The 13595-nt window shown below is 35.2% G+C and overlaps 1 protein-coding gene across 1 annotated transcript in view; it reads left to right on the plus strand.

Annotated features, from left to right (window-relative positions):
- Positions 1–13595, plus strand: part of LOC139128817 (lectin BRA-3-like) — a 434059-nt gene that overhangs the window by 102136 nt on the left and 318328 nt on the right. The gene's annotated exons all lie outside the window — the stretch shown is intronic.

Here is a 13595-nt window from a genome sequence, read left to right on the forward strand (position 1 = left end):
TTATATTTGAGTAACAATCCAAGATTGTGTTGGATCAACCAAAGAGAGACTCAATACAGATCACGGCTGTTTCGCTCGATTTTATCCAAGGAGCAGTTTAGTAGAGCAGTTTATGGTACAGTATGGATTCTCGTGCAGATTACACTCTGACCAAGTTGTAATTTTGAAGGACTCATCAACAGGGAGCTATGTAAGAGAACAGGTGTGGCGAAATCTAGAACATCGCCTTACCACCCAGGGTAACAGGCTTTGTGAACGATTTAACCGAACGCTCCTAGAGATGTTAAAAACATTGGACAATGAGAAGAAAAGTAATTGGAAAGACTACGTTGCTCCCCCGGTGCATTAAATTTTATCCAAGAAGGTAGGAAAATCACGTACACTGTCTACGTCACCCATAGTTGTTGTGTTTGCCATGTGATCTTTTCAGCAATTCACGAACACTTGTATTGAGAGATGGTCTGCTGTTGTCAAACACAGAGACGATGATGAGCAGTTCATATAAGGCAATCCGTGTTAAAAGCTAGAGTATCAGGACGGAGGCTCCACAATTCGACTTTTTTAAAGCAAGTAACTCAGAGCGTATTTGACACTTATGAGTGAACAGCTGACTAAGATTTATACCACCAGTTTACTGTTACATATAAACTTCAAGACTGTTGAAGGCCAAAATAATCAAAAAGTGTTGCCAGTGTTTTGCGGAAATGCAAATGTGAAAACGTCCGGTACATTACACGGGGAGGCCGTAGAACCGTAGAAGTTGCCCTACAGAGTATTTTTTGTGTTATACGGACTCCATGCATTCCAAAACAATGAAGCAAAAAGTGTTGTAGGTAGTGAACCACAGTACGATAGAACTGTCGGAGGTTCTGCTGCTGCAGGTGGAAAACTACTTCATGTCAATAACGTTTCAAGTGACGAATGTACAAGGCTATCCTACGTGTATCAGTAACGTTTGACTGGCTGATTGAATAATGGACACTAATTAGCCGGAACAGAACACTAAGTGATCATTTTATGAAGTACTGCCTACTAACTGGTTAGCTTTACTAGGTTGTTTTGCATACGTGTTCGAGCATTTGTATTGTCCTCGGCCAGATTTCATGATTGTTGTTTTATTTTAATACAACAAGATTGTTCACCAGAACTCACCAGAACATCTCAGTGTGTGTTGTGAGTGATTTCCATTTATGCTTACCAAAGTGACTTTTATTATCCAAATTAACTGTGTCAGTCTGATCCAACCTGCCCCGTTCTCTGTAGATAAAATTTTTGCTGAGCATTTGCCTTACTCAAACCATGTTTGGGACCTTTAATGCTTACACGTGCTCACACATGCACAGCGTAGCCTTCAAATTCAGGCCGATTGTGGGCGCGCACAAAACAAGGCACAGCGCTAACGACTCTGGAGAGTCTATACCAGTGCAGCTGACAATATGAGCATGCGCAATTGAGTCTACATGCACGTGAATGTGCAGTCTGGAACTGCTTCATCTCGTGCATGTCGTTGAGCTTTAATATGATGTGCAAGTTGACAGAAACTTGAATTACTGCAGAGGATACTTTTCAGGACATCACAAGTGAGTCCCTAAGGTAACAAGTAGGACGTTTAGGAAATCCTTTCAGAAAGTCCACACCGCCTGTGGCCATTTTTGGAGTATAAGCTTATATGTACCTGGAGCATTTACAGTATTTCTACTGTACTTTGTACATATTGCCGGATAATATGTGATTGAATTTTGCTTTTCACGTCGTTCAATTATTCAGATGGAAACGCCGCCCTTCTCCAAACTTTAAAAAAAAACAGGGTGTCAGACTTTGGAATGATAACTCTTGTATAACAATGATGTAATTTAAGGAAAAGACATTTGTATTTGAGCACGGCTACAGTTTTTGATTCGAGAACTCTCATCATGTCTTATTCACTGAAACAGCAATACCGAGAAGGTGAGTCAAACTTTTTCCAATGTCCATGTAGCACATGTGCAAAAATAAGCAAACTCCACGGGCCTTTGGCGAATCAATAAATGCGTTTTTCACCAAGCTGAAAGGTGGAAAGATTAACTTTTTAGTCGCATGTCAAAAGCTTGATATGACTATTGCCTTTTACAAAAATACTGGCTATTCCATTGTGCTATAGGCCCCAGGTTGATACACATGTGTAGAGATTTTTATAGAAACTATTCCATAGCTATTTACATTCCTTTATCAATTTTTACAGTTTTGCAGTTTCCTTTTTTTGGTTAACCAATGAGCCGGCACACGCCAAAACAACTAGTCTTTGTGATTTTCTATAAGTGAGTTGGCACACACCAAAACGATAAGTCTATTGCGCTCGTATAACTGGGCACATTTAGTCTCACTGTTTACCTCCGGTTGGTTAGCAACCGCAGTTCAGCCGATTCTTTATATTTAAGGGTAAATTGTTGCAATAAGTGTTTCCTACGATGTTCGCAAAAGTGAGAAATAGGGCAAAATTCATTGAGAGTTGGTGTTAGTTTAATTTTATTAACAAATAGGGTAGTAATAAACACGAAACATTTAACGTGTAATATTTTCCCTTTGTCTTGGCCTGCTGGGTTTTAAAAAAGTGTTTAACGGTATACAGGCACCATGTTCAATTTATCCACTGCTACCATGTAAAGGAGAGAGATCTAGCTAATCATAGAGTTTATGGGGTCGCGCCACGTCACACAAAAATAATGCACCACTACATGGTCATAATTTTACTTTAGTTAAACAATCAGAAATAATTTGTCTTCATTATTCTTCCTGGAATGAGGCAAAGAAATCAAAATAAATTATTTTAAAATGAATATTAATATGTCGTTAATTATAAATCCATAAAATAAATAAGTACCAGTGAATCATGTTTTAAATAAAAAAAAACTGTGCGCTACTGTTACTGCTTGTGATAAATAATGGTACATTGTTTGCTAAGGGAAATTCGGTTCATAAATTTACTAGTAGAATTAATGTTAGCAGATAAAATTAATTTGAAGGCATAAACTTAATTCAATAAATGCATAATAAGTTAGTACTATACCCTATACGGCTTATTTGGGATGACTGCATGAAACAAAATTAAAAATGCTTGAAAAATTATTGCTGGTGTATATAAATTAATTCTAACACACTAAAATTAACGGAAAGCATAATTTTGACCCAATATACATTATCTTTATTATTCTTCCTAGCTGAAGGCAAAGAAATTACAAATAGCTTTATTATAGAACAAGTGTTAAAAGTTCTTACTTAGACTTTCTTAGAAAACAATAAATAAATAAAAAAACTGAATTATTTTTTAAGTTAAAAAAACTGTGGTTCATGCTTTAATAAATTCACTTAGGGGAGCATTTGCATAGTAACTGGGATTACTTTTAATGGAATTTGGGGAAAAAATGAAATTTTAAAACGCAAATAGGTCACTATGGAAAAACAGGGTGGAATGGATATCATATTTTGCATGCGCCCCACCGCGGTGTGTCTGACATGGCAGTGTCTGCTATTATTTCTACCACCAACTCTACTCGCCATAACGTCAAACAGGCCAATATATTTAAACTTGGCACTCTGCCATTAGCCGTAATGAATGCATATTTTAATGCATTTGGCCATTCTCTTGTTTGATAGGCTGTTTTAATTTCTTGTGTTTCAACGTTCCTCCTACGAGCTTTAGTACTGACGAAGGGTTGCACCCGAAACGTGTGTGTGTTTTTACTCTCTGCGATTTGCAAGTTATTTATTTCCCGCTGGTCGCTTAGTGTTTTACTCTATTTATTTTAACCTGTTGCAGTTTTTATCCTCTGCCTTTTACCAAGTATTTTATCTCCCGCTGCTCGGCAAATATCTAAATAGTTTCTGAGCCTCCTTACATAAGCTGACTAAGTTTCAAAATGTCATAAAATGCATCCATGTATCCCTAAGCAATTCAACCTCACTAACGCTGTTGAGGGTGTCTTTTTTAAACACAAGGGCAACCTCGTTGCGAATTACTTTGTGTTGTCGTAAACTTCATGATTAAAGCAAAACACACACTTCTCACAAGGTGTAGCCATAAACTAGAATCTACTTTATTAACATAATTCAATGAATAAACTACACGTCATTGGTTAAAATTGGATACTTGAGACGTAATTTCATCCAAGGGCTTACATCATTCAACAGTTGTTATGTAAACAGCTGAATAGACTACAAGGCAGATTTTAAATATTATTTCATATTTATTGTAGATTGTTCGCAAATACTATTGCCGCCAGAGTTGTCTAATTGGCGCTCTTTTCACAAACAGTGCTAGCATTTACGACGGCCATCTAAAAGAGCTCAAATAGTCCTTTAGTTCTAAGTTACTAGATCATGTCAATTTGATTTTGACAATATGCAATATTTTTGCTCGATTATACAACCAATCAAATGATAAAAATCAGGTACATTAGATCTCATATCACACGAGGCCCTGCAAAATTGTGAGGTTTATGTAAAGCGGTCTTGGATTTTTGGTTACAGAAGAAGAAGAGGAAGGTTAAAGTGGGAAGCGGTGGCCAAGGTCGCTATAATCATCCATGGATTTGTTCTTGGAAGGAGCGTTGAGACTAATCTTGTCATAGATTTTATATCAACTGCATTCAACAATAAATTACAATCTGATTCAATTTATCTTGACTTCAGCAAAGTTTTTGATTCAATATCACATATATTACTCATTCATAAACTCTCTTTCTTCGGACTTGGGTGTAATCCTTAGTAGCTCCATGGACTTCTTTGAGCATATCGATAACGCAGTTAAGAAAGCAATGCGTAACCTGGGCTTTTTAAAGCATTATTGTTAATATTTCAGTGATGTTAAATCTTTAAAGACTCTGTATATTGCCCTGAAACGGAGCGGCCTCGAATACTGCTCTGTTATCTGGAATCCGTGGAAGCAGACTCTTAATGATAAGGTTTAAGGAGTTCAAAAGAAATTCATTAAGTACTTGTGTAAAAAACTGAATATGCGTTTTTGTTCATCAGGATACACAGAATTATGCAAATTGTAAATTGAAGAAGACAATCATGAAGACATCACATAAAATAGTCAACATCTGACTCTAACACGATTGGAACTAATTTGGGATAATTGGATAGTCAAGTATTGTCGATTTAATATGCAAAGATAACCTCATCTGCTTTTCTTTTAAGTAACTTGTTTTGATGAGTAATTGCTAATATCGCAACATTCAGATATAGATCACCTAAAACTTTTGAGAAATTTGAAAAATATAAAGATGCAATTATCCCAAATTAGTTCCAATCGAGTTCTCTATTGTAGAAAGGGATAAGAATCGCCGATTTCAATAGAAATATCTGCTCACACTGCTCGCAGATCACCTAAGAAAATCGCTGGTCTGCACAGGCAAAGGGATCTGCCCTATTTTGATATTACATAAAGTGTTTAACTTACGTCCACTGTCGACAACTATAAAAGCTGTACCGTCACGCACCACTACATCACCAGAAGATGCTCTCCCCTCAGAATGGCAACCAATAAATTGCTTCATCGGCAATTCCCGACAGTAAAGAGCTGCAGCCTCTGTTGCCAAAAGTATCTGAAGCCTTCTTTGTGTGCTAATCGAAACAAGACCAGCCTATGAGAATAAAAAATCTAGTTAGGAAGACATGGAAGCCAATATAGTTATGTTATTTCTAAATTTCTGAAATACAAATATTAATTTTAATCTTGATTACTAATATAGTGCATCACATTGAATATAATCTCAATGCGCTTTACACTAAAAACTAACAAATACAAGAAAGAAACATAAAATCGTTTATAACTCAGAGTAAAAAAGCAACGGAAAAAATCAACCTTTTATCAGTCTCATGATAAAAACTACGAAAATGCAAATGAAAAGACAAGAAGAGGTGAGTTGTTAATTTACTATTAAAGACATCGAATGTTTGCACCGCTAAAATGTGTAATGGCAGAGAATACGATAAGCGAGGTGAATAAATTGAGAAAGCTCTCTAACCGTACACGAGGCACCGAATGTAAAAAAAGATTCACACAATCGTATGGCAGATGTATATAGACAGGATTTTTAAATGTATATATTTGCATATATTACAAAGACACAGACACAGAAACAAACACACGAATACACAGAGACACAGACACTGACCGACAAGGAGACAGACATACACAAAGACAGACAGACAGACAGACAGACGGACACACACATACGCATATATATATATATATATATATATATATATATATATATATATATATATATATATATATATATATATATATTATATATATATAACCGGCAGGGCACGTTGTATACATTTTGTGTATATATATATATATATATATATAATATATATATATATATAATATATATATATATATATATATATATATATATATATGGTTGTATATTTTCTATTTATTCTGTTGATAATTTGATACAACGTACCGTCCTAAAAGTAGGGCTGCATCAGTTGAAGATGTCTACAAAACGAGAATACAGACAAATACAGAACAATGTAAGGCTGGTGTTGATCTTCATTAAATGCTGAACAAACTTTATAGGCCGAGTATATTATTTAAATTACTTTTCGGGCAAATAACAATTGCTCACAGCGCCTCGGACGGCCACTATAAATAACCATTACCGCCAATTCTATATGCCTCTTTCCATCTTCACCATACATAAACGATAAGAATTGTCATACCCTATATCTTTTGTAAGTTTCTAATTTACTCAGCCTATTAAGTACGTTCAGCATTTAATGAAGATCAACACCAGCCTTACATTGTTCTGTATTTGTCTGTATTCTCCTTTTGTAGGCATCTTCAACCTGAAGAAGTCCTACTTTTTGGACAAACCGCTGTATCAAAATTACAAGCAGAATAAACGGAAACTAAAAATGAGCCGACTTTTTCTCATCCTTCACGATCACACAAATAAGAGCGTTCTGTTTGCCAAATATATAGAAGTTTAGTGACAGATTTTAGAGAAGCGATACATATTTGATTTAGGATGATCGATGACATACATGAATGGAAATTCAACTATTCTGATTAGGCGAGCGGCGAATCCACAAAAAGGGCCTTATTTTAGGAGTTTAATGTACCCACCTTACATACGGCCACATCATACGTCATTTGAAAGCTTATTATCTCTACTTTAAGAATATTGACGATGTGGACCTGCCAAGTAGGGCCATATCCCTCTAATTTGCATAATTCACATGGGTACCAAATTTGCATAAGTGCGATATAAAATTAGAAAATTCACTGTTAACTACTCTAAATATATTTTTAAACTATCGGATGATATATCAAATGAAAGGTATTTGCATGTAGAATACAACTTTGATATCCAAAGACATATTCAAATTGATTTCACCGAAATATTTCCATATTTATATTTAAATAAAATTTTCCTCCCTTGAATAACAATATTTTAAACATTTTAACACATACAGGTACATCATTCAGCTACATCACACATCATATGAAAGCTTATTAACTCTACTACAAGAAAATTGACGATGTTGAACTGTCAAATACGGCCGTAGCTCCTAATTTGCATAATTTACAAGGTTGTGCAATTTGCATAAATGCAATGTAAAATTACAAAGTCATTGTTAACTACTCTTAACATACTTTTAAACTATCGAGTGATATATCAAATGAAAGGTATTTGCATATAGATTACGAAATGGATATCGAAATAGATATTTAAATTGGTTTCATCGAAATAGTTTCATATTAATATTGAAAAAATATTTTCCCCTTATGAATAACAATATTATAAGTATTTCATCACACACAGCCACATCATACAGCCACATCATACGTCATTTTAAAGCTTATTATCTCTATTTCAAGAAAATGGACAATGTTAAACTATCAAGTAAGGCCGTATCCCTAAATTTGCATAATTTACACAGGTAAGCAATTGCATAAATGCAATGTAAAATTAGAAAATTCATTAACTATTATAAACATACTTATAAACTATCGAGTGATATATCAAATGAAAAGTATTTGCATGTAAAGAACAAAATTGACATCTAAAGAGATACACAAAGTGGTTTTAACAGTATGAAAAAGAGTTCCCACTTTACGAAAAAGTCGGGTTTTTCTCAATTTTCATGTGAAAAATGGAAAAGTAGCGGCATTTGATTGCTTGTTTTGGATAATTTATCTCCAAAATTGTGAATTCTTGAATTTGTGTTAAATAACTTTAATTTTTCTTTGCATTTGACAAGATTGCCATATTTTGACACAAAGATACAATTTCCATTTTCACAGAGAAAAAAATAATTTTGGTGATGTACATAAATTTACCTCTTGTTAATGGCATGAAAATGAAGGAAAAAACTGACCAATGAATTTGCACATTTTAGATACCAACACACCTCATTAATTTTCTCTGAAATAAAATTTTTTAAATAATGAAATGCACCTGTACTTACATTTTTGCAAAGAAAAATTGCATGCATCAAATTGCTCAAGGTAGTTTTGCTGATTTTTAAAGGAAAAATCCTCTTATACAATTGACTACAATTATTTTCTCTCATTTTCATTATAATTTGCTAAAACTGGATATTAAATGAAGCAACTCCTCTATTTTGTGCATTTTTTACAAAATTTCTGTCCAATAAGCTTGCCAGCAGACAAAAGTGTACATTTAGAAAGCCCATGGTACAATTGCCTTCGCCATCTCAACGTTTGTTCACTTTGAAGTTGAAGTTCAACTTTAGTTGATATTTGGAATCCAACCGTGCCTAAGGTAATTCAACTTTTGTTCACTTTGAAGTTCAAGTTCAACTTTAGTTGATATTTGGAATCCAACTGTGCCTAAGGTAATTCAATTTTGTTCACTTTGAAGTTCAAGTTCAACTTTAGTTGATATTTGGAATCCAACCGTGCTTAAGGTAATTCAACTTTTGTTCACTTTGAAGTTCAAGTTCAACTTTAGTTGGTATTTGGAATCCAACCGTGCCTAAGGTAATTCAATTTTGTTCACTTTGAAGTTGAAGTTCAACTTTAGTTGATATTTGGAATCAAACCGTGCCTAAGATAATTCAACTTTTGTTCACTTTGAAGTTCAAGTTCAACTTTAGTTGATATTTGGAATCCAACCGTGCCTAAGGTAATTCAACTTTTGTTCACTTTGAAGTTCAAGTTCAACTTTAGTTGATATTTGGAATCCAACCGTGCCTAAGGTAATTCAACTTTTGTTCACTTTGAAGTTGAAGTTCAACTTTAGTTGATATTTGGAATCCAACCGTGCCTAAGGTAATTCAACTTTTGTTCACTTTGAAGTTCAAGTTCAACTTTAGTTGATATTTGGAATCCAACCGTGCCTAAGGTAATTCAACTTTTGTTCACTTTGAAGTTCAAGTTCAACTTTAGTTGATATTTGGAATCCAACTGTGCCTAAGGTATTTCAACTTTTGTTCACTTTGAAGTTCAAGTTCAAGTTCAACTTTAGTTGACATTTGAACCACACCACCCTGGAAGATATCCCAGAATTCACCACTTCATCTTCCCTTCACAAATGACGGCCATCTTGCGATATAGTGGTAAATACGCTAAATTTTCAAACTAATTTTAAGAGTCACTATGTATTTTCTAGTAAACTCATTTTCACGCCAGCGATGTTTTATTGCCTGATGTACAAGGCAGTGGTATTTTTTACGAATTTTCATTAGTTCTACGCATGAATTTTTTGATCGAAAAATTGATGCTTTGTAAAATTTGGTCAAACATCCCATGCATTCACTTTTCCCAGGACGTTTTTTGGTAAAATTCGTATGGTCAACCCAATCAATGTAGTATCATTCGACTCTTAATGGTACGAAATGTGTCAAACTGTCAGCCGACCCCTATCGACCCAAGCATTTTGACGTAAGGGGATTTATTTCTGCCTACTTTTAGTGATTTTCTAAAATGTGGACGCCTTATGTAAACATAGCCAGGCCTGCAGCTTGGGGCCGGGGCACCAGGTAACCTCGACCCCTGTCCGTTTCGACCCAAGTATTCACACCCTCTTGTTGTTGTTTGTGGTCAGATCAATCCCGGTGCCTTAGTCACTTCACCTGCAGTCACTTTTCATGTTACATGTACCTGACAACGTTTTACTGAGTACATTATGCAACTTGTTTCTGTGAGAAAAGCTGCTTGCTTCGAATTCGCTACAACAACCTGATACTTGTGCACGCCGCGTGATACTTGTGGGAGGCCTGGGGTACCCCAGCAGCCCATTGTCATTTATGACTAGGAACGTGTGTCACTGAAGTGCGGATGGATTATAGCATGTCATTTACTGATTTTGGGAATAAGGCATTCGTGTTATCGCAATTGCTTGCCACATACAGCAAGACTGGATGAGAGAAGCCGATCCGCTCGCCTTGGTGTCTTGACGCCAAATGAGCTGATTTCCGGTTTAAGCATTGGACTTACAGCAATGCATTATGGGATATATTCCAGGGCAGCGTGGAGTTGAACTTAAGCTAATGTCACCTGTTCACTTTCAAGTGACACAAAAATTTACTGATGAGTGTTGTGGTTTTACCATGCGTAGCAGTGCATAAATAACTTTAAAATAAAAATAGTGCATTTCTCGTTAAAATAAATGTATTTTTTAATTAAAATTGACAGAAATAAGATCATACAAACTACAAACACATAGGACTATTAAGATTTATGCAAATTTACAGGGCTACATACATTTATAGAAAATCATTGCAAATACATAGAAATTATTAACAACATACATTTGTATCTTTGTAAAGACTGGACTGAAATTACTATGGATGGTAAATCTTTTCAAAGTGATGCTACAAAAAAGCGTGACCCTTCAAGTGTTTTTGCATGACAAAGTTCCACCCTACCACTTATCATGTGCAAAAGCAGTAATCTATCCTCTGTGTGTCAAAGTCTAATCACTGCGGGGCCAAGGCCCCCATTTTGTTTCATATTAGCGTGTCACTTTTTCGCCGCACATACGTCGTGTACGCGTACAGTGAGTCAAATCCGCCTTTGACGCTATGTATTAAATTTCGCCAAATTTCCACGCTGCACAGCTTAATATTGATGGAAGAGTTGCAGATTCAATTTTCTCATATGTTGACCTTTCCATTATGATATTTTGGCAATAATTTCATGAAGGAATTATGAAAATACATATGTGATAATTATTCATATGCAAAAATAGGTGAAAACACAGTCAACAGCCAAACGATCGTTAACTCGTCATTTCATAAAAATAAGAGGGAAACTCAAAAAAATAAAACGATAGAGTTTTAGTTAACCTTCATGAGATGTGCTATTTCAAATATCGTAAGAAATTACAGCGAAATGAAAAAGTTAAACCAATGGGTTTTTTCAGATATATTTTTCATTTTACGACGCGGCGAATAAGCTTGATTTCCCGTAGAAAACAATGGCGTGTAATACGCAGAACAGATTGCACACTTCTCGTCGCTTCAAATTCCTCAATTTTGAACGAATAATGATGGAAATTGACATGGTGATCCTTTGATTAATATACAAAATCCTATCGTTTTAGATTTTTGAATTTCTTCAAAAATTGTTTTATTTGAATTTTATTTATTCCGATCACTGAAATATACTGTTGCCGTCAATAATTTGGCGAGCTGACGGCGTGTACATATGCAGAACACGGGCCTTAAATTGACGCATTTTTATTAGTATGCGTCTCGTGAGATGTACAGACCAAATGCATGTCATGTTGTTGTAATTTATACCAAATTTTGGCAAAAATCAACGATGAAAATTCCAGTAAATTTGAAAAATAACACAGAACGGAGGCGAAAGGGCGCAGACTCTCCACTGTAATCGTGCAGTGAACGTTATCGATCGATATCCTTTTATCGGAAATTGATACATTGTTGTAGTGCTCAGTCGCAGGTCATATTCAGCTCACAATGGCGCCAAACTTGCAAAGAGCGCCAAAATGTGAACGCATCGCCAAAACTGTAAAAAAGTGTCGACGATTCAATCTAAGTACAAGAAACCAACGGATACGTTGATTTCATGCTATCTAAGTCAATATATACGGGTTATGTTGACATATTAATGATTTGACCTCGACACATGAGCCCGTACGCCACCAGATTTCGATCGATATTCTATTGAAAATAAATTGATACAATGTTCGCTGTCGTCACTAGCAACTAGCCGAAAGCGCTCTCAGGTAGAATATATGCTTCGCGGAATACGAAACAATAAGGCATACATTCGTCCCGCAGTGAATAATAATAATGTCTGATTTGACACAGACTTTCTCATTTGACCTTTGAACAATTATATATTTGTCCACACCTGAATGGAAAGTGATATTAAAGAATATAAAGGAAAAACTTTGAAAAACTGTCACAAACGTGGTTTCAAAGAATGTTACAAAATATGTAATTACATTCTCTTAAATTCTTTACAAACATGGATAAATCTACATATATACAGTGCCATCCAATAATATATCAGTATTTGAAACTTCTATCTTTTGATCACCAGGTGTTTTCATATTCAATCAGAAGATAAATTTAAAGTACAGAAACTGTAAATTGTGATGGTTTTTTACTATTCTTCTTTTTTATTGCAATGTTCTATTCCTAAGGTATTAAAGATACACAGTATTCAGCTTGTCATTTCAGCCTGAACACGCATGTTTAACTGAAAATGTACATGTAAAAAGTGCATTATTGAAGAGTGAATTCTGGTGCAGGCTAGAATTCAAATGTACAAAAGGCCAAGAAATGCTAAATGTTGATGACTTTTACCAAATTTCAGCCAAACATCGTGTATGTATAACCGACACACTTGTTCATCTCAGGAATTTGACCACTTCAGTTCACTATTGCGGCCGGCCAGGAATGTAGTGCCTTCCATGCCTATACAAAGGTATGTCAAGTTTGTAACCTTTATCCTAACATCCTTTTTAGCTCCATGGTTCAAATCAAACAAACATCGATCAGTAAAGCTCAATCTCCAAATAGTAAGGGAGGACCCCTTGGGCGAGGGGGAGGGGTTGTTACTTGAAAATGTATTATGGCAAGGGGACACTATGTAAATTTTAGGCATGTCCATTTGATCAACAGACATTCAACTGTAAACATTTTCATTTCCATCACATTCAGCATCGCCCTCCAGGTCTTTTTATACTCCATGGTGTAATTATACTGACATATATGTATAATATTCCAAATTACCAAGGTACATTTTCTTTTAACATTGCACCTCTGCTTCTACAGTACATGCATGTGTGTTCCTCAGGCCCACTTCTCCCATTGCCAATATCTTGTATTGAAATATAAAATATATTAGGATTTCACTGAAATTTTCCAGCTCACAGAGTCAGAGTCATTCATTGTGGCACCAGAATTTTGCCAGCATTGAAGGTCGTCTAGCCTTGTGTTAGGAAAACCTATAAGTACATATAAGTTTACTAAGTTCAGTGGTTTTTCAGAGACATGCACAAAAATTTGTATCTTTTAAACCTCAAATTTAATTAGGCCATGTTGATGCAAACTGTCAATGTAAAAGTAGTGTACAGTTTGCAATTTCCTGAGAA

This window comes from Ptychodera flava, unplaced genomic scaffold, assembly GCF_041260155.1.
Source record: "Ptychodera flava strain L36383 unplaced genomic scaffold, AS_Pfla_20210202 Scaffold_72__1_contigs__length_606033_pilon, whole genome shotgun sequence".
NCBI lineage: Eukaryota > Metazoa > Hemichordata > Enteropneusta > Ptychoderidae > Ptychodera > Ptychodera flava.